We start from the raw sequence: 25,883 nt of genomic DNA, 5'->3' as shown, positions 1-25,883 counted from the left end.
AGGGAGTTTATGGCACTTTCCATGAATTGGGTACAAAATAGGGCTTGAAGTTGAAACTCTTAATTTAAATTTTTTTATCTTTTCAACAAATGGTCAGGGAAAGGAGGTGAACAATCTTCAGCAAATGTTCAGTGTCAACCTCAGGAGGTCATACTAAATATTATATGAGCTGATATTCTTTCTGTTCCTTTCGTATTAGGTTTGCTATTTTTGCAACCCTGTTACCAAAATTTAGGACATGTTTAAATGCTGCTTAAAACCTTTCTTTGTGTGATTTAAATGTTTTAAGGAAATAACCATTTAAATCTAGCACAAATAAAATAAATAAATAATAATAATAATAAAAAAATAAAATATTTCTCTCCATCCTTTCTTGGTAGGAGCAGAAAATATGGATAAAGATGATAAATAAATAAATAAATACAATAAAACACAACAGCTGCCTGTAGCTCAAGGCTTCAGTGGTGCTCTGTAGTTTTTTAATCACTCACTGAACCCCCATGGAATCTGATATGTTTTTATAGTTGCTTGCTTTGGTTCAGATTAATGGCAGAGTGGCAGAATTTTTCCTTTCTTGTAAAATTTAAACCAATAATACAGTTGAAGTCAGAAGTTTACATACACCTTAGCCAAATACATTTAAACTCAGTTTTTCACAATTTCTGACATTTAATCGTAGAAAACCTTCACTGTCTTAGGTCAGTTAGGATCACTATTTTATTTTAAGAATGTGAAATGTCAGAATAATAGTAGAGAGAATTATTTATTTCAGCTTTTATTTCTTTCATCACATTCCCAGTGGTTCAGAAATTTACATACAATTTGTAAGTATTTGATAGCATTGCCTTTAAATTGTTTAATTTGGGTGAAACTTTTTGGGTAGCCTTCCACAAGCTTCTCACAATAAGTTGCTAGACTTTTGGAAAAATCATGTTTGTAGGTCTCCTTGCTCGCACATGCTTTTCAGTTCTTCCCACAAATGTTCTATCGGATTGAGGTCAGGGATTTGTGATGGCCACTCAAATACCTTGACTTTGTTGTCCTTAAGCCATTTTTCCACAACTTTGAAGGTATGCTTGGGGTCATTGTCCATTTGGAAGACCCATTTGCAACTGAGCTTTAACTTCCTGGCTGATGTCTTGAGATGTTGCTTCAATATATCCACATAATTTTCCTTTTGATGGCATCTATTTTGTGAAGTGCACCAGTCCCTCCTGCAGCAAAGCCCCCCTCAACATGCTAATGCCACCCCAATGCTTCACTGTTGGGATGGTGTTCTTTGGCTTGCAAGCCTCACCCTTTTTCCTCCAAACATAACAATGGTATTATGGCCAAAAAGTTCCATTTTTGTTTCATCGGACCAAAGGAAATTTCTCCAAAAAGTAAGATCTTTGTCCCCATGTGCACTTGCAAACTAATGTGGCTTTTTGTGGTGGTTTTGGAGCATTGGCTTCTTCCTTGCTGAGCAGCCTTTCAGGTTGTGTCGATATAGGTCTCGTTTTATCAGTGGCGGGCCGTGCATTTTAAGTCTAGGCCTTCAGTGTGATTCATGCCATTAAGAAAACACTGTTTCACAATGAATAAGACATCCTATGCCTTTGGGCATCATACATTATTTCGCAGCTAACTAGTAAAACCAATTGACATTTTAACCCTCGGGGTCGACGGACAAGCCGGCGCGTCCTGCTGGATTTTTTCCTCATAACAGCGGAAATAACTTAAAATACTCTGTCATTTTTGGGCATACAGATAAGTGTAAGACATCATTAGAGACTATAAAGGGTCTACTTTTATTTGTGTACACTCACAATAACAAAACCTTGTGATTTTGTAAAATAAAGAAAATAAACAGGGTGCACTTTCAGCCGTCTCTGTCTCCGCAAGCATCTTTCTGAAACACGTCACAAAAATGAACTGAAACTCCGCGAATACTTATCAGACAAACATGAAACATATGTCTAAAGAAAGCTTAAAATGTCTACTTTTAAATGAAACAATTCAAATTTAAAACTTATTTTAAATTGTAAAAATATTTCACAATATCACTGTTTATGCTGTATTTTGGATCAAATAAATGCAGCCTTGGTGAGCAGAAGAGACTTCTTTTAAAAACATAAAAAAATCTTACCGATCTAAAACTCTTAAACGGTAGTGTAGGTCTAAAGTTTTTTGTAATTAACATTTTATTGATTCATGTGCATATGACTCAACACATATATAATGAATCAACATTTTACATTTAAACCCTACTAATACAATCCCACCCTGACCCCTAACGAACACCCCTGTTGTTCCACATAACATACACACAATCCAAAAAAATAAAATAAATATATACAAACATACATATACACATACATACACATATACATATACAGTGCATCCGGAAAGTATTCACAACGCTTCACTTTTTCCACATTTTGTTATGTTACAGCCTTACTCCAAAATTGATTAAATTCATTATTTTCCTCAAAATTCTACAAACAATACCCCATAATGACAACGTGAAAGAAGTTTGTTTGAAATCTTTGCAAATTTATTAAAAATAAAAAAAAAAAAAAAAAAAAAACACATGTACATAAGTATTCACAGCCTTTGCTCAATACTTTGTTGAAGCACCTTTGGCACCAATTACAGCCTCAAGTTTTTTTGAGTATGATGTTACAAGCTTGGCACACCTATTTTTGGGCAGTTTCTCCCATTCTTCTTTGCAGGACCTCTCAAGCTCCATCAGGTTGGATGGGGAGCATCGGTGCACAGCCATTTTCAGATCTCTCCAGAGATGTTCAATCGGGTTCAAGTCTGGGCTCTGGCTGGGCCACTCAAGGACATTCACAGAGTTGTCCCATAGCCACTCCTTTGTTATCTTGGTTGTGTGCTTAGGGTCGTTGTCCTGTTGGAAGATGAACCTTCGCCCCAGTATGAGGTCCAGAGTGCTCTGGAGCAGGTTTTCATCAAGGATGTCTCTGTACATTGCTGCATTCATCTTTCCCTCGATCCTGACTAGTCTCCCAGTTCCTGCCGCTGAAAAACATCCACACAGCATGATGCTGCCACCACCATGCTTCACTGCAGGGATGGTATTGGCCAGGTGATGAGCTTTGCCTGGTTTCCTCCATACATGACGCTTGCCATTCAGGCCAAAGAGTTCAATCTTTGTTTCATCAGACCAGAGAATTTTGTTTCTCATGGTCTGAGAGTCCTTCAGGTGCCTTTTGGCAAACTCCAGGTTGGACTGTCATGTGCCTTTTACGGAGGAGTGGCTTCCATCTGGCCACTCTACCATACAGGCCTGATTGGTGGAGTGCTGCAGAGATGGTTGTTCTTCTGGAAGGTTCTCCTCTCTCCACTGGAGAAACGCTGGAGCTCTGTCAGAGTGACCATCGGGTTCTTGATCACCTCCCTGACTAAGGCCCTTCTCCCCCAATCGCTCAGTTTGGCCAGGCGGCCAGCTCTAGGAAGAGCCCTGGTGGTTCCAAACTTCTTCCATTTACGGATGATGGAGGCCACTGTGCTCATTGGGACCTTCAATGCTGCAGAATTTTTTTTTGTACCCTTCCCTAGATCTGTGCCTCGATACAATCCTGTCTCAGAGGTCTACAGACAATTCCTTGGACTTCATGGCTTGGTTTGTGCTCTAACATGCACTGTTAACTGTGGGACCTTATATAGACAGGTGTGTGCCTTTCCAAATCATGTCCAATCAACTGAATTTACCACAGGTGGACTCCAATCAAGTGTAGAAACACCTCAAGGATGATCAGTGGAAACAGGATGCACCTGAGCTTAATTTTGAGTGTCATGGCAAAGGCTGTGAATACTTATGTACATGTGATTTTTTTCAGTTTTTATTTTTAATAAATTTGCAAAGATTTCAAACAAACTTCTTTCACATTGTCATTATGTGGTATTGTTTGTAGAATTTTGAGGAAAATAATGAATTTAATCCATTTTGGAATAAGGCTGTAATATAACAAAATGTGGAAAAATTGAAGCGCTGTGAATACTTTCCGGATGCACTGTACATACACACATACACACATATACACACACATATATACATATACATACATACACAGATGCACATACATACACTTACATAAAATAAAATATATTATATATATATATATATATATATATATATATATATATATATATATATATATAAAATAAAATATATTATATATATATATATATATATATATATATATATATATATATATATATATATATACAAATAAATAAAATAATAAACATACATGATTAAACTACACTCTCCACATCCCCTCCCCAAGATTCCCCCAAAAAAACTAAATATTTGCCCCATTTTTTAGTAAATAAGTCCCTCAACCCCAGCCTTCTACTTACCGCCTCTTCAAATGCAGCTACCCTCCCCATTTCCACACACCACTCCAAAAAAGAGGGTACTCCATTTGACTTCCAACCCCTTAAAATTACTTGCCTGCCAATCATGAGACTGGTCATAACCCAGTTTTTTATATGATTGTCCCCTAAATGCATGACCGCCCCATCACCCAAAATACAGAGTCTGGGACAAAGCAAAACCTGAGTGTTCAAAACGTCGCACAAATACCTCTGAACCCTCAACCAAAACTCCTGGATCTTAACACACCCCCAAAAGATATGGGTAGTGTCTCCAACTTCTGACTGGCATCGCCAGCAAGTGGGTGTGTCTTTAAGACCAAGCCTATATAATCTAGAGGGGGTCCAATAAAATCTATGTAAAATCTTAAATTGCATAAGGCGAACCCTTGCATCTCTAGATACAGACTTGACATTTTTAAGAATCTTAGTCCACACTCCATCCTCCAATACCAAATTCATATCTTTTTCCCATACTCTCTTGAGAGAAGTCAAGGCTCCATCCCCCAGACTCTGAATTATTAGGGAGTAATACACTGATGCTTCATGGCCTTTTCCAAAAGCAGCAATCACCTCTCCCAAAGCACCTGCCGATTTAGGGGGGTGCGTGCCACTCACAAAAATAGTGCAGAGTAGGTGGCGAAGCTGTAAATACTTATAAAACTGAGATCTGGGAATGCCAAAATGTTGAACCAAATTTTCAAAAGATCTCAATACTCCACCCTCATATAGGTCACCAAGTGCATTAACCCCCCTCACAATCCAATCTGACCAACAAAAAGGGGACTTCTTAATACATAGTTTAGGGTTCTGCCATAAGCTCGAGGTAACATTAAATAAATATCAGAATTAAACACTCTGGACACTTTTGTCCATATTGAGTGCAAATGCAAAATAACGGGATGCGACTTAACCTCTCCGGCTAGTTTAATCGAAAGGCTATGCAGTGGCGAGATAGGGGCAAGAACTTCCTATTCAATACAAAACCAGGGAGGGGCTCTCTCAGGTGGAAGTGACCAATGAGCCAAATGTCTAAGACCGAACGCATAATAATAAAACAAAATCTTGGGTAGGCCTAGCCCTCCTTTGTCAATTGGCCTATGTAACTTATTGAAATTTAACCTGGGGCGCTTACCATTCCAAATAAAGGACTTCGCTATGCTATCAAATTGCTTGAAATAAGAGAGGGGGACATCTACAGGGAGAGACTGAAGCAGGTAGTTGAATTTTGGAATACAATTCATTTTAATAACATTAACCTTCCCAATCATCGATAAATGTAATGAAGCCCACCTGCTGACATCGCTCGAAAACCTTTTTATTAAAGGGTCAAAATTAACTCTAACTAAATCAGACAAATTTGCTGGGAATAAAATCCCCAAATACTTAATGCCCTGTTTGGGCCACTGGAAGGCGCCCGGCTGGAAAGCCGTTTCTGGGCAGTATGCTGTCAGCGCCAAAGCTTCGGATTTAGACCAATTGACTTTGTATCCTGAGAACTTGGAAAAGGAATTAATAATTATGTGGCGGCAAGGCATAGATCTAGTAGGTTCAGAGACAAATAATAAAATATCATCTGCGTAAAGCAGAAGCTTATGCGCCGTACCTCTCGCTGTCACCCCTGGAAAATCATCCTCCTTTCTTATCGCAGCTGCTAATGGTTCCAGGGCAAGACAGAACAAAAACAGGGAAAGTGGGCAACCCTGTCGAGTGCCCCTATCCAGAGTAATACAATCAGAAATTAATCCATTTGTTTGTACCCCTGCTACAGGGTGTCTATAAAGTAACTTAATCCAACCAATAAATGTACTCCCGAACCCATACATTTCCAAAATCTTAAAAAGATAATCCCATTCTACCATATCAAATGCCTTTTCGGCGTCAAGTGAGATGGCAGCGACCGGAGATTGTTCATTCGCCACTGACCACATGATATTGATGAGACGCCTAATGTTATCAGAAGAGCTGCGGCCCTGAATAAACCCCACCTGATCTATATGTATAAGAGATGTCATAACCTTACTTAATCGGTTAGCCAAAATTTTTGACAATATTTTTACATCTAGTTGGATCAGGGAGATTGGACGGTAACTTTTACACTCGCTTGGATCTTTGTCCTTGTTAAGAATCAGACTGATCCGGGCTTGTGTCATGGTTGGAGGAAGTTTTCCCTTCTTTAATGATTCAGTATAAACTTCTAACAAAAGTGGGGCCAGTTCTGTAGCATAGGATCTAAAAAATTCTGCAGCAAAAATATCTGGCCCCGGAGCCTTGCCAGTAGGTAGGGACTTAATTACCTCGTTAAGCTCCTCCAAGGTTATCTCAGAATCAAGAGAGTTTTTTTGCTCAGTCGTCAGTTTAGGAAGATCTAATGGTTCCACAAAGTTTCTAATATCTTCATCAGTAAATGAAGACGTGGAACTATAAAGATCAATATAGAATTCTTTAAAAGCATTATTAATATCAATGGCCGAGGTAAATATTTCACCACCAGCAGATTTCACTGAGGGAATGATAGAAAGAGGCTTTATATATCTAGCCAAAAGCTTCCCTGCTTTGTCACCCGACTCAAAGTATGACTGTCTTGCCCTGAATAACCAAAACTCCACTTTCCGCGACAGAATAGTATTATATCTATATTTCAATCGGGTCAATTCTCTGAGGCCATCAGATGACATACGGCGCTTCAGCTCTGCCTCTGCACTTTTAATATTTCCTTCCAACTCCACAAGTTCTCGTGCATTGGATTTTTTGATGAATGAGGCATACTGTATGATCCGGCCCCTAAGAACCGCTTTAAGTGCCTCCCAAGCCACGCTCACAGAGGATATTGAGGACCAGTTGGTCTCCATATAAACATTGATTTCAGTCTTTAACATTTGTTGGAAATCAGGATTTTGTAAAAGGGATACATTAAGGCGCCAACTATATGATTTCTTTTTCTCTATATGTGGCATCACCTCTAAACTCACCAGGGCATGATCCGAGACTAAAATGTTTCCAATTGAGCAATCAACAACAGATGAAATGAGGGATTTGGATATAAAAAAAAAAATCTATTCTAGAATAAATCTTATGGACTGATGAAAAAAATGTATAGTCCCTACCGGATGGGTTCAAAAGTCTCCAAATATCCAAAAGACCAAGATTTTTACACATCCTGTGAAGCGTCAATGTTGCTCTAGGGGGTTTACACACTTTAGCTTCACTATGATCAAGGACTGAATCCATCAAAAGATTAAAGTCTCCTCCCAATATTATATCATGAGGGGTGCCAGCGGTTTGCAACATCCCTTCAAGATCTATAAAACAGCCCTGATCATCAACGTTAGGTGTGTAAATATTAGCCAAAATCAGACTTTGCCCTTGAATTTCAGCTAAAACAATAATTACTCTTCCTAATTTATCTTTAATCTGTTAGAGAAATTTGAATTGTAAATGTTTATTAATCAATATAATGACTCCCTTGCTCTTACTTGAGCCAACACTAAAGAAAATATGTCCACCCCATATCTTCCCAAATTTTTCAGCTTCCTGCGGGAAGAGATGTGTTTCTTGAAGAAACACTATATCATATTTCTTACGTTTAAGAAAAGTAATAACCTTCCTTCTTTTTATGGGGTGCCCCAACCCATTCACATTCCATGTGGAGAGAGACAACTTATTCATATTAACATTTGACATTTTGATATAATAAAAATAAAGAATTGTGTGTGAAAAACAAAATTATGAAGACCACATGTTTCCATTAGTGAAACAATCAACCCCCGAACATCCCCCCAAACAAAACAAACAGAAAAAAGAAAAACGTGCGCACTAACCCCGCGCACGACAGCGCCAACCGGCGACAATCCCTTTAAACTCAAAAGGTCCATGAACGCACACGAGTCCCCACGACAACTTTGCCATCGGATTGCTCAAATTTGCCTCACAAACTTGTGAGGCAAAATTACATAACAGAAAATACTTTGTGAAATAAACCCAGTTAATAGGAAGAATGAACACAAAAAATGTGTAGATTCATTCACAGAACTGTCTCAAAGGTGTGATCTTCCACAAAACAAATTCCAGCTGATATAAAACCGTTCAGATTCCTTGGACAGACAAATGAATGTTCCGTGAGCCGGCTGTTATATAGGTTCAGCGGATGACGTAATCATTCCAATGTCCTGTAAAAAAAAAAAAAAAAAAAACTCAAAACAAACTACAGCCAGCAGGAGGAATAAGCATGAAGAACGAACAGATTAATCCACAGCTGTTCCAAAGGAGTGTTATTCAACAGAACAAGCTCCAGCTGCTAGGCAGAACCAATACAAAAAGAAACAAAACCGGATCCCCGGATGGTCGAGTTGATTCACTCGGAGGCTGCATAAAAGTAAATACCATGACTTACACAATCCGTCAGCTTTATAAAAGACATCCTTTGTGTGAGCATGTAAATATTTTGCGGTCATCCATAGTGTCCACTCTCAAACTGGCCGGGAACTTCAATGCAAATGTAATCTTCCATCAATGCAAAAGTTTCTTTAAGGAAAAGTGTTATTCACAAAACAAGCTCCAGCCGCACGGCGGAGCCAACGCTAAAAACCCAAAATTTCACCCAGCTTCCTCAAGAGTTAGGTACAGCGAGTCAGGCCCACTCACATAAGAAACATCCAATGGTTTACTCAGTCATTGATTCTATAAAAGACATTGCCAGATTTGGACATGTGAATACTTTGCGACCGTTTTTCGTTTCTATTCTCAGTTTGGCAGGAAACATCAGAGCAAACGAGATCTTTTTCTGATGTAAGAGTTTCTTACATTCCTTGAACCGATCGCGTTTCTCTCTTGTCGAACTCGCAAAGTCTGGGAACAAGAAAACATTATGGTTCTTCCAAGAAAGCTTCCCTTTGCTCCTCGCCTGGCACAATACAAGATCTTTATCGGATGATCTCAGAAATCTGGCCAGAATCGATCTGGGCCTATCTCCCTCAGCAGATCTGTGAGCTGGCACTCTGTGAGCTCGCTCAATTTCCAGCTTGTGGCCTGATATGTCGAGCAGACTTGGGAAGAGCTCGTCCAGGAATTTCACCATATCTCTGCCCTCCTCATGCTCAGGAATTCCAACAATTCGTATGTTATTCCTGCGGTTTCTACTTTCAAGATCTTCAAGCTTTTCAAGGAGATGTTCCAAATCAACTTTGGTTGCGGGCGGATTAGCGGATCATTCACTCTCCGAAGATTCCAGAAAATCGATTTGTTTTTCAACATCAGACACTCTTGTACCCAACTCAGAGAATTGTATTTCCATCACCGTGATCGATCGACGTATTACAGGGAGATCCTCCAAGTCAGCAAGATTCTTCGTCAACATCATCGACATATTGGACAACTGACGCTGGATCTCCGCTCCCGCCGTGCCATCCAAATCGAGTCCCCGGTCTGTAGGCCTGTCGGGGCTTTCATCCTGAACAAGTAAGTGTCTATTAATATCTTCATAGCCAATGGATTTTGACTTCTTTGCCATGTTTTGCAACAAAGGACAAATGTGTAACTGGGTGTATCAAATTTCACCAGATTATAACATGAGAATAATCGAAAATTCAGCAAAGTGCGCAGAGCTCGTCGCTCACACGTCTGCTCCTTGCATGGAGTCCATTTTCCCCTCCAAGATTAGCTTTTCTTATATCTTTCCAATAGGTTTAATTTTTCTGTCACTCAGGTTTTCCATTATCCTGTTCTGACATTTGTACCATAGGTTTTTTCCCTCAAAATAATCGTGTTTGATGTTATTTTTCTTTGTGTTTCTGCAGTTGCGGCAAATGCAGGAAGTACTACAGAGGATTCAAGAACAGATACGTCATGGACATTCAGGTCTAAAGTTTTTAAGTAAAGTCTTTATGTAAAGAAAATGTATAGTCAGATTACTTCTTTTAATTTAAACTTGATTTTGTGAATAAGCTACAAACAATACATTCAATCATTAAGTCTCCTCACATTCATTCTCTCTTAGGGGAGGGGTCTTTGTCTCCTCAGGTGTGAATCACATCAATATTCATGATCATCCACGCCTCCTCGCATATGGCCTTTCTAACACTAAAAGTGTCTTACAAAAGTTAAATGACTATATCATTTTGTATGAATGAGTGATAAGGATGGTTTTCACATCATTTTGTAGCAAAAAGTCTAGGCTACAAGATCCAGTTCTCAAAAGTCTTGTGAACAAATGTTTAGTATGTTTTATATGGCCTTATTTCAGTAACTTAAATTTTTTTTTTTCAAAAACCATGCATAAACATTATTTTCTCAGAAATACAAACATGTACTTTCATGTTGCTCACATATTATTTTAGCCCAGTTTGTGCTGAATACAGTGTTATCAGACTTTAGCCATTAATATGTTTTTAAGCAACTGAAAAAAGCACAAATGTCAAGGCATGTCAAAACTTCTCCAGGGTCCAAAACACCCTCAGACCCCAGAGGGTTAAAAACACCTCCACGCATGAAAGTCAGAACTTGAAATGACACTTAATGCTCAATCAAGCCTAATTTTAACTTCAGCATGACAGTTTTGTGAAATGAACATCTCCCGAACAGACATTCAAAAATCATAATTTTTCATATGAATCTACCAAGGAGGTCTATAATACCTGAAAAAACCTATCTAATTATATTTGCGATTTAAGTGTTGCTTGCAATAAATTTTGTTTCATCAGGGTACACGGTTATGCTGCGTTCCATTCAAGTTGGATGTGAGATATTCCTATTTGATATCTCCGACCATAAATGCATTCCATTCCCCTATATTTGGAAGATGACGTTTAAGGAAACAAAACTGCAATGCTCCCGTTAGCTTAGCAGGGGTTTGACTCTCATTAGAGATGTCTCCTAGCAACCCAACTGATAAACAATGCTGCAGCGCTAGCATTTGTGCTTCAGGTGTACGATTACCAAAAGAGATTATAATTTACCATGTTTTATACACCTGTTTCTGCAGGCGTTTGTTAAACAAGCTTTAATATCATGTAATGTGGAAACTAACTCATTTATCGATATTAATTAATAAAGTGAATGTTTACTTACTTTGTATATCTCCCTGAGAGTCGACATGTTTGTGTGACATCATGCCCCTGCATCTCGGTGAAATCGGAGTTGAGAATTTCTGCATGAACCTATAAGTTGTAATTCTGACTTAAAGATGCATTCCATTGCACTTTTCCTAGTAGGAAGTTGTAAAATCCGACTTCCAAGTTGAATGGAACACAGCACTACTTTTCAAAACTTGATCTGACACTGAATGCTCAAGCAGCCTTATTTACACTTAGAAAACTCCTGATATTGCTATAACAATGCAAAAAGCACTTACCAATTTACTTGAAGTGAAAATCAGTCCTCCTTTCCTGTTCAATAAATTAAGCAACCACATGGTCATGCAGAACATCTTGTGTTTTTAAATCCATAAGGATCTCTTTCTCAATGGCGATAGTGGCAGTGATGACAGCTGACTCGTCAGACAGCTTGATCTTACTCTTTTCGCTCTTGAATTACGTACATCACTTAAAGCGTGATTGTGTCACTCAAGGCCAGCTAGAAGGCCTCGACCGGGACATATCCTAAAGATCACACCCACCAAGAACAAATAAATCAATCTGATTGGCTGATGTATCTGACCATCAGACTTTAGTTGCTCATTCATTTGCACTGTTGAGGGATTCTGAAGTACTTCTGAAGACCTGACGGGGTGGAGCTCAAACTCACATGCTGCTTTGGGCATGTGATTTGTAAAACAGTTGTCACACTTTGCTTGTAAGCATCAAGGAATAAATTCTGACTGGATAAACTTCTTGCTTTTCTCTATTTGTTTGTAGATTAATTAAGAGTGGAAAGCAATTAAAAATACATAGGCAAAAAGGTGATTGAGACTGAAAGGATGAAAAATATTAATTTATTTGATATGTTAGGCCAGCAGAGAATGCTTTGCTGGCCCTGAGAATTCGCCACTGCATTTTACTATGGATATAGATATTTGTCTACCTGTTTCCTCCAGCATTTTCACAACGTCCTTTGCTGTTGTTCTGGGATTGATTTGCACTTTTCGCACCAAATTACATTCATCTCTAGGAGACAGAATGCATCTCTTTCCTGAGCGGTATGATGGCTGTGTGGTCCCATGGTGTTTATACTTGCATACTATTGTTTGAACAGATGAATGTGGTACCTTCAGACATTTGGAAATTGCTCCCAAGGATGAACCAGACTTGTGAAGGTCCACAATTTTTTTTCTGAGGTCTTGGCTGATTTATTTTGTTTTTCCCATGATGTCAAGCAAAGAGGCACTGAGTTTGAAGGTAGGCCTTAAAATACATCCACAGGTACACCTCCAATTCAGTACACCTCCTATCAGAAGCTAATTGTCTAAAGGCTTGACATCATTTTCTGGAATTTTCCAAGCTGCTTAAAGGCACAGTTAACTTAGTGTATTTAAACTTCTGACCCACTGGAATTGTGATATAGTCAATTAAAAGTGAAACAATCTGTCTGTAAACAAATGTTGGAAAAATGTCTCATGTCATGCACAAAGTAGATGTCCTAAATGACTTGCCAAAACTATAGTTTCCTAATATTAAATCTGTGGAGTGGTTAAAAAAAATTAGTTTTAATGACATCAACCTAAGTATGTAAACTTCTGACTTCAACTGTTGTCTTTGAAGTCGTTATTTACATACCTCACTAAATACTTGGCAGAGATGAATGAATAAATCAACACAAGTATCCTATAAACAATTAGCAGAGAAATATGTTTATCACATTTTCTGTTAGTTTGTTCAAAATGTCCCTATTAAGGAGCCAAAAACAATGTCTGACAAAGAACAATGTTTGTTAAAAGCAGTAAGTAGAAGTCTTACACATGCTGCATATGTATTTTCTGTCTTTTGAGGTATTTTACATGTATTTATATGTCAAATGTCATGTGTTCACTCACTGGTTAAACCACACAGCACTGTGTGGCTGCTTTAGTGTAATAAAGTAGTGTGCTGAAGTAATCAAACATCAATTTCTCTGCAAGACGGTATCTAGAGCTTTCAAAGAGACCATTGCTGTGCTGCAACGAGGTGCAATAAATCATTTAAGATATTCCTTTGGATCAGCTCTTGGGCCATATTCAACAGAACATGGAGTGTCATCAGAGCTTTATCTTTTCTGCTACCAAGTGACAGTCCTTTGTTGATAAAGTCTATTTCAAATTCATAAGTTTGAATAAGAAAAAATGAACGAGATATACGTATATAGGCCTATATTTAATTTCAGACACTCTTTCCATTTTTTCTCCAGAAACGTAAAGACTGTAAACCCAGCTACAGATATGTCAGTTTTCTCAGAAATGCAATTATACTGAACTATTACTGTACATGTATATTATAGTGTCCAATGAATGGCATGACATTTCTGAAGTTGACCAGCAAAGACTAGTCAACACATGAAGACAAAAACAATATCTTCATCAGAATAAGAATCAGATTGAGCTTTATTGCCAAGTCTGCTTTTACATCAAGGAATTTTTCTTGGTGACAGAAGCTTCCAGTGCACAAACAATATAACAACAAGACAGAGATAATAATAATAATCATTTTATTTTTAATAAAAATAAAGAGCGAATAGAAATATAAGTATACACTGGCGGCCAAAAGTTTGGAATAATGTACAAATTTTGCTCTTATGGAAAGAAATTGGTACTTTTATTCACCAAAGTTGCATTCAACTGACTACAATGTATAGTCAGGAAATTACTATAATTTTTTTTTTTTTTTCAGAACTTCTTAAACTACTTCAAAGAGTTCTCATCAAAAAATCTTCCACGTGCAGCAATGACAGCTTTGCAAATCCTTGGCATTTAACTGTCAGTTTGTCCAGATACTCAGGTGACCTTTCACCCCACACTTCCTGTAGCACTTGCCATAGATGTGGCTGTCTTGTCGGGCACTTCTCACACACCTTACAGTCTAGCTGATCCCACAAAATCTCAATGTGGTTAAGATCCATAACACTCTTTTCCAATTATCTGTTGTCCAATGTCTGTTTCTTTGCCCACTCTAACCTTTTCTTTTTTTTCTGTTTCAAAAGTGGCTTTTCCTTTGCAATTCTTCCAATAAGGCCTGCACCCCTGAGTCTTCTCTTTACTGTTGTACATGAAACTGGTGTTGAGCGGGTAGAATTCAATGAAGCTGTCAGCTGAGGACATTTGAGGCGTCTATTTCTCAAACTATAGACTCTGATGTGCTTATCCTCTTGTTTAGTTGTACATCTGGCCTTCCACATCTCTTTCTGTCCTTGTTAGAGCCAGTTGTCCTTTGTCTTTGAAGACTGTAGTGTACACCTTTGTATGACATCTTTTCAATTTCAAGCATTGTATAGCCTTCATTCCTCAAAACAATGACTGACTCATGAGTTTCTAGAGAAAGCTGTTTATTTTTTGCCATTTTTGACCTAATATTGACCTTAAGACATGCCAGTCTATTGCATTCTGTGGCAACTCAAAAACAAACACAAAGACAATGTTAAGCTTCTTTTAATGAACCAAATAGCTTTCAACTGTGTTTGATATAATGGCAAGTGGTTTTCTAGTACCAAATTAGTAATTTAGCATGATTACTCAAGGAAAAGGTGTTGGAGTGATGGCTGCTGGAAATGGGACCTGTCTAGATTTGATCAAAAATGACTTTTTTCAAAGAGTGATGGTGCTGTTTTTTACATCAGTAATGTCCTTACTATACTCTGTGATCAGTTGAATGCCACTTTGGTGAATTAAAGTACCAATTTCCTTCCGAAACAGCAAAATCTGTACATTATTCCAAATTTCTGGCTGCCAGTGTATATAGAAATACACAATAAGACAAAAATATACATATAGTATGTACAAATACAAATCTGTTACATACAGTGCAAGGGAATGTAATGCAGAAGAGGTAGGATATGTTAAATAATATAATTGGCTAGGCTGTGTATTGCACATAATTATAGTATAGTTTTAACTGTTCATGAGATGGATAGCCTGAGGGTAAAAAACTTGTGCCTGATGTTTCTGGTGCTCAGTGCTCTGTAGTGTCGGCCAGAAGGCAACAGTTCAAAAAGATAGTGGGCTGGGTGAGTGGGGTCCAGAGTGATTTTACCAGCCCTTCTCCTCAATCTGGAAGTGTACAGTTCTTGAAGGAAAGGCAAGGGGCAACTCAGCAGTCCGAACTGTCCTTTGTAGTCTTCTGATGTCCAATTTAGTAGCTGAACCAAATCAGACAGTTATTAAAGTGCAGAGGACAGACTCAATGACTGCCGAGCAGCGCCTGTGACAGATTGAACTTCCTCAACTGGCGAAGGAAGCACAACCTCTGCACAACCTCTGCTAGGCCTTTTTCACAGTGGAGTCAATGTGGGTCTCCCACTTCAGGTCCTGAGTTGGTAGTGCCCAGGAACCTGAATGACTCCATTGCTGCCACAATGCTGTTTAGAATGGTGAGCGGGGTCAATGTTGGGGTGTTCCACAAAGTCCACAATTATCTCCACCTTTTTGAGCTTGTTGAGCTCCAGGTTGTTATGAGTGCACCAACCTCCCGGCTTTATGCAGACTCATTGTCATCTTGGATGAGGCCGATGACAGTAGTGTCGTCTGCAAACTTCAGGAGCTTAGGGGCCTGGGTATCTCAGCGAGTATTGACACTGACTACCACACCTGGAGTCGTGAGTTTGAATCCAGGGTGTGCTGAGTGACTCCAGCCAGGTCTCCTAAGCAACCATATTGGCCCGGTTGCTAAGGAAGGGTAGAGTCACAGGGGGTAACCTCCTCGTGGTCGCGGTTAGTGGTTCTCGCTTTCAGTGGGGCTCGTGGTAAATTGTGCGTGGATCGCAGAGAGTAGCATGAGCGTCCATGGTGTCATGCACAATGAGCCACGTGATAAGATGCACGGATTGACTGTCTCAGAAGCGGAGGCAACTGAGACTTGTCCTCCGCCACCCAGAATGAGGTGAGTAACCGCATCACCACGAGGACCTACTAAGTAGTGGGAATTGGGCATTCCAAATTGTGGAGAAAAAGGGGATAAAAAAAAGGTGCTTAACCGAGGGGTCCTTGGCAGTGCAGTTGATGGTATACAGGGAGAAGAGTAGTGGGGAGAGCACACATCACTTGAGGGCACCAGTGCTGATCATACATGTGCTGGAAGTGAATTTCCCCTGTCTCACTAGCTGCTGCCTGTATGTAACACTGGTGATCCACTGACAGATAGATGTGGGTTCAGAGAGCTGGGTTAATTTATTCCACAGGAGAACTGGGATGATGGTGTTGAAAGCTGAACTGAAGTCCACAAAAAGGATCCTTGCATATGTCCCTGCTCTGTCCAGATGTTGCAGGATATGACAAACTTAGACAAACTTCTTAACAAGAATGGGGTGTACCTTTTCAGTTCCAACATGACTATGCCCTTGTGCACAAAACAAAGTCCATAAATAAATGTAAAGTGTTCTGTGTGAAATAACTTGATTGGCCTTCACAACACCCAGATCTGAACCCCACTGGACACCTTTGGGATGAACTGGAATGCCAATTTGGAAGCCAGGCCCCATCGCCCAACATCAGTGTCTGATCCTCACTGATGTTCATGTGTCTGAAAAAGGAGCAATTCCCCACAGCCATGTTATAACATCTATAGAAACCCTTCAGAGAATCATTATAGCAGCAAAGGGAAGACCACCTAGCTATTAATGTCAATGGTATTAAACAATTAAACGTTCAAGCACACCGACAAGGGCATATGGATGGGTGTTTGGGTGTCCACATACTTTTGGCCAGGTAATGTATACAGGTAAGCATATCTGTGAGAGATAGAGGACAGGATCATTGTGATAAAGGACCATCAGGTGGCACAGACTGGAAATGTGCTACCATGCTGTTATAGTGAAGCTTTAAAATACAGCTCCAAAATGCCAAAATTACCTGAGATTCTGCCAACTTCAGCATGAGATTTAGAAGTGTGAATCCTCAGCCAGGAGTGGTGATGATATGAAAAAACTCTCAATTATGTAGCACAATGCAAGAGAGGAGACAGTGAAACATAAGGAACTTTTGTTAAGGACAAATTTATGATCTTAAATCTGTACTTTTGGTATAATTTGGATATTTTTATTTGAAACATTTTATATATTTTATATCATATGTGCTGTGTATATAAAAAAAATAAAAAATAAAAAAAATTCTATGCAGGAAAACAAAAATCTGCTGTGATCTGAATTCTGGTTTACATATCTGAAGGATCTGAAAGATCTGTTTAGGTACTGTATGTGCGGTGCCATGGAAACATTGTGGGATGTCATGGAGACAATAAAAGGTAGAAGAGGTGTTACCATAAAAATCTTGTCTTTAAATAAAGCTGTAGATAAGAAATGCATTAAATATTGATAAAATGCATTTCTTTCTGAATGCCTATGCTTACACTGAAAAAAGTTGTGGCCTGCAATTGGTACCTCAAGTATCTATTTCTACTTGACCTACCCCATAAAAATTATGTTTGAAGCATAATTTGTCATGTAAATTTAAAAACATTTTTTAAATGAATAAAACCAGTGTAGATGTTACCCTGAGCAAATTTTTTTAGATTACCTGGCAATTTTTTTTTTACAGTGAATAATTGTATTATACTGAATAAAATGTGAACCTAAAATGTGCAATACTTTTTAATATACTTGAATTAACCTGACTACATTAGAGTACACCAACAAAACTAATCTTAGGGGTTAGATTAAGTAAAAATAGCACTTTAAGGTAACAACTGCAGGATAGAATATGGCATAAAGATTTTTTTATATGACATCTCTAAGTGTATTACGTGGTCCTCTGATCTCTTAATTGTATACCTGCCACAAACTTTAATAAGGATTTCCTTGAGGTATAGTGTGAACATATTAACAACTAGAGAAGCTCAATTCTTGTTAAACTTCATTGATTAATTGGGCCAAAAATGTGTAGTTCAATGGTATAATTGATAATAAAGGTATGGCACAAATACAATAAATATAATGTATCATTCAACAGACAATGTCAACACCATAAAAGTGATCATGAGACCTTATTCACAGGAAGAAACTGACACAGGGACTGTTGAGTCTTGAGAGTGGGTGTCTAAGAGGAAGAGGGGGGGCTGACTGCAGGAACTAGTGTTACACCACCAACCACATTCCCTCTTCAGGGACTCCAGGCTTTCTCTCCTATCCACACTGCTGAGGTGTAGCTATGCTCCATCTGCCGATGTTGCTATGGCAACTAGTCCCACTGATCTACATAAGAGCACGGAGGAAGATCTGCTCGACTGATCTATTAGCATGACTCAACGGCATCTTCATCTTTGCCAGCCCTGAAGCCAGTCATTTTGGAAATATGACTGACTGTAATTAGGATGACCTCTCTGTGAAATGACTCTCTTTACTTTTAACTCTTACTCGGATGTTAAACCAAAATTTCACTTTCCTACTTTGATATATTGTTCAAGTTTATTAGAAGTCCTGCACCAACAAATATTTTTTAATAAAGGAAATTTGATCAAAGGCAGATACAGTTGGACAACAAGTACACTGTAAAACAAACAACAAGGTCTTTGGTTAAGGGGACAGTTCACCCAAAAATTAACATTCTATCATTTACTCATCCTCATGCCATCCCAGATGTGTATAAATTTCTTTATTCTGCTGAATACAAACGAAGATTTTTAGAAGAATATCTCAGCTCTGTAGATCTTTACAATGCAATTGAAAGGTGGCCAGGAATATGAAACTCCAAATATTACATTAAGGCAGTATAAAAGTAATCCATACAACTCCAGTGGTTTAATAAATGTCTTTTGAAGCAATGCAATCACTTTGGGTGAGAAACAGATCAATATTTTTTACTATAAATCTCCACTTTCACTTTTACTTTCAGAATGGGAAAGAATGGGAAACTGAACGTCGACATTTATAGTAAAACAAAAAAGGACTCACCCATGTGGTTTCACCCACACCTATCATATCGCTTCTAAAGAGATAGATTTAACCACTGGAGTCATATGCATTACTTTTATACTGCCTTTATGTGATTTTTGGAGCTTGAACAGACTGGTCACCATTCACTTGCATTGTAAGGACCTACAGAGCTGAAAATATTCTTCTAAATATCTTAGTTTGTGTTCAGCAGAAGAAAGAAAGTCATACACATCTGGGATAGGATGAGGGTGAGTAAATAATGAGAGAATTTTCATTTTTGGGTGAGCATTACTTGAAGAGAGATGTTTTGTTCTATAACATAAATTACACACAGTCATAACCTTAATTGTGAATTTTGAAGCAACCATGCTTTTTAAAAATGTAAGTTGCTAATAAGATGCCTCATATGGACTCCAACAATTGTCCAATCCGTGAAGCATGTAAACTCACAACCTTGTAGTAATTGTAGTCCTTGTTTAGCAACTTGTAAACTGAATAGCTTTACATGTGCCAGCATATCTGGCATTAAAACCATGAGCAAATGTATGATGAGGTCCTAAAAAATTTATCAAATTTATAGCTAAAGTTAGTTGTTGCACCAGCCTGTAACTCTTGCCTCCCAGCAATTGCCCCATTAATCAAAAGAAAAAGGGGTAACCTGCAATGTAGTCAGGTTGATTCTGACATATTAAATAATTTTTTACTTGAATCAAAACAGTACATTTAAATGTTACCACATGAAGCACTTTTTGGGGGGGTTTAAAATACTATATTTTTCAGTGTAGATAGCAATAGGCTAAATGTTGGCAAGATGCTGCCATTCTCAGCATATAAAATAGCATATTGAGACATTAAAATTGCATAATCTGATTTATCTTCAAAGCACAGTGCAATACTCCAGGCAATAACATTTGGACCCACACAGTCAATCTAAAAATATAAGCCACATTAAGCCTCAGTCTGTGCTATTCATGCAGAAGTTGTTTTGGAAACAATAATCACACAGACAACTTTGAAATGCCATCCATCCATCCGTCCATCTGTCCATCCATCCATCCATCCATCCATCTACCCATCCATCCAGATCACAGCTAGCTATACTTTTCCCACCAAAGTATATTTCCAACTGATGTGATGGATTATATCCATGGTCAGGTTTTATAACTCGTGGTTGAAACCCTGTAGATAATCATGTTTTTCTATTATTATAAGAAACAGTAGAAAGTATAGTTATAGTACAAGCATTTTATGAGCTTCTGTAATGTTTTTATTGTTCTAAGATTCAGAGTGGGTGGGTGTTCGGCTGATTACATTACATTTTGGTTAAGATTTATATATCCAGAGAGCTGTTGCCTCTAATATCTCACAACTGGTTTCACCCAGTTACTCTGCCATTAATCTAGATATGGGATTTCCATAATGTAGTTTCCCATCAGTGCAATGGCAGAGGTAAAGATTCAGGACACCCTCATGCTGTAAAGCTAAACCTACTACCCTTCTGATCCATTGTGGAGTTTTTTCTGATAAATAGTCAAAATCTCAAATAACTAAAAGAATGGAGAGACACTGCACTCATGAGCATACAAAAAACACATGCCCTAGTCTTAGGAGACGCGTGACAGACATAAACAAACATGGATGTACGGGAGTACTAAAGTTGATGTTACTGATTCTCTGTTCCGAGTCTCAAAAGAAACGGGCCGAGCGCATTTGGGTGCAGTCTTGGGTGGAAAGATGGAAACTGCGACACGAGTTGGAGGTGAGTGGTGTTAAATGTTTTCTTCGCCATCCCCATTTCTTTGTGGTTCAGTGTCGTGGCCGTGCGCGGTCGATTTCCATTGGCTGCTCACCAAATGTCCAATTTTAATGACTTACGTCAGCACGTCCTGACCTAGTATGTTCTCAAACCGTACATTTTTTGACTATGTTCACACACAGCATCAAAACTGAACTTTTCAGGTAATGTTACAACTTCTCATTCAGGGAAATAGACGGAGCTAAATTTACTGGTATTACCGAATGGGTCATGTTTATACATGACCTCTAAACTTAAAATTGCAGTTAATTTTCTGGAAAAGGCTTTATGTGTGAAAGCGACTGAGTGATGCAACTGCAGTTCTATGAGTGAATAAAAGTTATGATCAGTGTTAGAAACAAGCAATCTAGACGGAGAACAAGAAACATTTTAAGTGTTAATTAGAGTTAAAATTAGTTCAGGCTCATTTTGTGCAGCTGTTGGCTGTCATGACAACTCGAAGTAATTAATGATATCGACGTAACTAGCCTCGGGCTATTTTTCAGTTCATCTACCCACTCCTTAAAATTTGAATGGTGAGGCATTGTCAAAAGATGGTCATCGCAACTCTGTAAAGTATTAGCACTATGAAGCAACATACTTTTTTGTTAGGCAATTTTTACAAATGTTATACTATAAACATCACACTATTCACTAAAAGCATACGTCAATGCGAGTGAAAACACTGCAGACCGGAAAACAAAAACAGGCTTTTGTTATGATTCATGGAACAATTCCACGTTCAGGAAAAAGGTGAATAAACATATTTTTAGGCTGCAATCACACGTGGTGTATAACCACTTACAGTATTCTGAGACACAAAATATTGATATCAGATGTCTGACGCCTTTCACCGATTTTATGCTACCTCCAATTCACCACCACAATGTCAACAAATTACCAATGGGAAACTCTTTGAGCATGTCATTTCAAGAATCAATGCAGAAGCAAATTGCTAGTTAGAAGAGATAGTTCAACCAAAAAAAAAACAAAAAAACAACAAAAAAAAACATAATTCTCTCACCCCCATTTTGTTCCAAATATATATTTTACTTACTTCAAAGAAATGCTTTTTTAAGAATGCTGACACAGCCTCAGTCACTGTTCACTTTTGTTGCATCTTTTTTCCACACAATGAAAGTCAATGGTGACTGAGAAAACTCCTTTTGTGTATCACAAGAAAGAATAGTGATATAAATAATGATGACAGAATTGAATTTTTATTTTTGGTGTAATATATTTCTTTAAAGAGATGTGTAATAATAGGTAATTGTGAAATCTGACTGTGCAGTTTGGTTGTACTGTTGATAAAGATAAGCAATAAGTTTGCCAGAAAATGCTACTTATGTAGCTGGTTTATAAGCTAACAGGCGGGCCTAAATTACAAAACTACATTTCCCATAAATAAAGCATCAGTTACAACAGTACCTACAGCATACCTGTCAACACTCCGGATTTTACTGTTTCTCCCTTTTTTTCCACCCCTTCTCCCGCTGTACTCCCAAATTTACAATTTCCCCCGATAAACTCACGATTTTCCACATCCACACTTTGCTCATGAGAATGTATTAGACCTGTAGGTAGGTTTGCCACCCATCCCGTAAAATACAGGATCGTCCCGTATTTAAATATGAAATGATGCCTCCCGAAACAAATCAATACAGGACATGATTTGTCTGCGAAAACTGCGAAATCATTCCAGATCGTTAATTTAACACTTAAAACCACACTACCAAACAACTGTATAATGTAGGTATATTTTGTTCCCAGGATATAGTTATTTATGCTGTAATCGGGGCAAGTTTTCACATTTTTATTGAGGCAAATTGTCATAAATGCTATACATTTATGCAATTTATTACATTAATTACAATATTTGACAGTGGTTTGATGTTTTTGTATGTTACCTTTTATCTTTTTTTTATTTTTTATTTTTTTTATTGTTTTGCTGTTAAAATGTAACTGAAAAGTCTATATAATAGGCTGTTTTAATGGCAGGATTCATTGTGATAACTTTGCCCATATCATGTAAAAACATGCCCCACTATTGGTCAACATGTCACTGGCTTACAAAAGGTCAACATTGGTTCAATTAACTTTTTCCTGGGCGATAACTGTGGAAATGTTCAATAGCTGTCTTTTAGCCAAGACTTATGTGCTTACACAGAAATTGAATAAATCCATGTCGAGAAATATTCAGTGAAGTAAAAAGTGTGAAAACATGCCCCAGTCTCCCCTGTAATATGAAACTATCAAAATGATGAAACAGGCAAGTGTGGCCCTAAACTCTATTACTTAACCACTCTCCTTGCTTTGAAGATGAACTCTCCTTGCTTTTTGGATGTTATTAGCTTCTTGCAATAAAAAATACCATGTAAGAGCACCTCAAAAAAAAGAAAAAGAGAAAAAAAGCAATTTTCAGAATTTTCCAGCCTAAGCTTTTCTACCATCATCCATCTTTTGTATTCAACGAAGTTCAGCTACAAAACTCAATAGTCTATAGCCCCCAAATCAAAATTGTTGGACAATTGTGCCCAGCTGTTACCAATATTTATTGAAGGAAAAGGCCAGAAGTTAAATGATGGCATTATTTGTCTCACATCCAGACTGCAATAAAACTCAGTGAGCCCATTACACAAGTTCACTCAACCTTTCAATAGACCTCTATGACCACAGGAAATTAAGGAGCCATTTGGATTGTCATGACACTAGCAATAACTTGTACAGGAAGGGCAACAATAATAGGCAAACATGCCACCTCTACCATAGTCCTTCTAACATACTGTTTTATTATAAAGAGAGATTTTTCTGACCATATTCTTTTTTAAAGCTGAAGAGTGTAATTTTTCTTTCAAACAGATTCCAGAAATGTTTTGCATCTATTAAGCAGCACAAATAGACAAAAGCATGTTTATTCTGCGGCTTTCTACACTTACCAAAGTAGAAATGGGACGACCTTTTGTAGATTTTATTGCCCACTCTCTGTAGAGAATCCCAGGGCAGACAGGACTTCTGTGGATTATCAGTGGTGGGTAAAGACAGCCACCCAGTTCATTTGTGTGCAAACACTCATGTTTTCCTCATCTTCGGCCTCCTGTCCAAATCCTGCCAGCCACTAGAATCTGATGGCATATCCTGTTATACTGCCCATGCTACACCTTAGTCCAGACACACTGACCGAAAGAGGCTTACTCTTGTTTCCAGATGCACCTGTAAAACAGAGAAAAGCTTTGTTATTCACACTGAAAAAAAAAAAAAAAAAGATTTGGTAACGCTTTAGATTACAGCACGCAATTTACAGTGTAAGTACACCGAATTTACAGCGTACCTTTTTTTGTATTAATAGTGTAACTACACAGTACGTACTTGTAGGTATAAGGGAACAATATGCAAAGTTTGGGGAATAAATATAATATATAAAATAATTTATACTGTAAGTATTTTATAACTAAGGGGTAACTATTCTAATATTACGTGGTATATAACCTTATACTATGCTAAACAACAATCTTACTTTGAGAGCAATTAAGCACATACACAGCGTACCTTTTTGTAATCATAGTGTACCTACACATATAGGCTACTGTAGGTATTTTTTAACTATGGGGTTCATACTCTATTATTACAGGACACATGAGTTTTTTTTTTTCTTCACTACTGTCATCTGATGGAGTTTTGGTTCCATGCCATTGTTGCCTTTAGCTTGCTCATTGGGGGCTTAAATGACTATTAATATTCAGAAAATATTATCAAACTAACTGTATTGACACTATCAGATGAGAACACAAAACTTGAACTGAATTGAGCTGAATAATTACATTACCGTCTTGAGCTGCTTTATAGCTGAAATTGAAGTATTTTTCATAATTGATGCATTTTGAAACATTATTGTTATTTTTCTGTTTATTACTGTGAAGCTGCTTTGAAACAATCTGTAGCCTATAGTATAAAGCGCTATATAAATAAATGTGATTTGACTGAACTTAACTTGACATGATGGAGATATTACGTGGTATATGACCTACTATGCTAAACAACAGTCGTTTGGGAGCAATTTAGAAAGAACATACACTGCATACCTTTTTGTAATAATACGTATTATATTATACATATAGGACCAGGTATTTTTTTTAACTACGGGGTACATATTCTATTATTACAGGATGCATGATGGAGGTTTTTGCTATATGATTTTATTTAGAAATTTAAATCAAGGCTACTTACCTGATGAAAGTGTGTTACATACACCAAATAACTTGTTCTGCTATTCTGTTTGAATGGCATTGCAATCCATCAAGGTGCAATGCAGTGGAAACAAGCTTACCTCTTTCCAGCTATTCCCAGGAAATAAAATACAAATATAACATGATACAACACAACACTTGCATCTTACTGCATATATACAGTAGCCTATATTTGATATGTTGTTTTGATAGCAAAGTGCATCTGACTTAGTTTGGTCTGCCATGTTTCAAGGCAAGTAAAACTAAATGAATTAATTAATTTAATTACTGGCAAATATACCCCTTTGTTTCACATAGTTACAGAGTAAGTACAACATCTGCAGGCTGTAATTTAAAGTGGTGCTTGTTACCCCTTTACTCCCCAAACTTTGCATATTGTTCCCTTATACCTACACATAAGTAATTTATAGGTACACTATTATTACAAAAAGGTACGCTGTACATTCGGCGTACTTACACTGTAAATTGCAGGCTGTAAT

At 37.8% G+C, this 25,883-nt stretch overlaps 1 protein-coding gene across 2 annotated transcripts in view; it reads right to left on the bottom strand.

Annotated features, from left to right (window-relative positions):
• The window catches only part of LOC127445609 (leucine-rich repeat-containing protein 7-like), a 218,175-nt gene that overhangs the window by 126,825 nt on the left and 65,467 nt on the right, over positions 1-25,883 (bottom strand). For both annotated transcript variants that reach the window (XM_051705753.1, XM_051705754.1), the window contains exon 2: positions 24,097-24,370. The gene's annotated coding sequence lies outside the window, so the exon portion shown is untranslated. The remainder of the gene's footprint in view (positions 1-24,096; positions 24,371-25,883) is intronic.

This window comes from Myxocyprinus asiaticus, chromosome 9, assembly GCF_019703515.2.
Source record: "Myxocyprinus asiaticus isolate MX2 ecotype Aquarium Trade chromosome 9, UBuf_Myxa_2, whole genome shotgun sequence".
NCBI classification, from domain to species: Eukaryota; Metazoa; Chordata; class Actinopteri; order Cypriniformes; family Catostomidae; genus Myxocyprinus; species Myxocyprinus asiaticus.
This window is presented reverse-complemented; position numbering and strand designations above follow the sequence as displayed.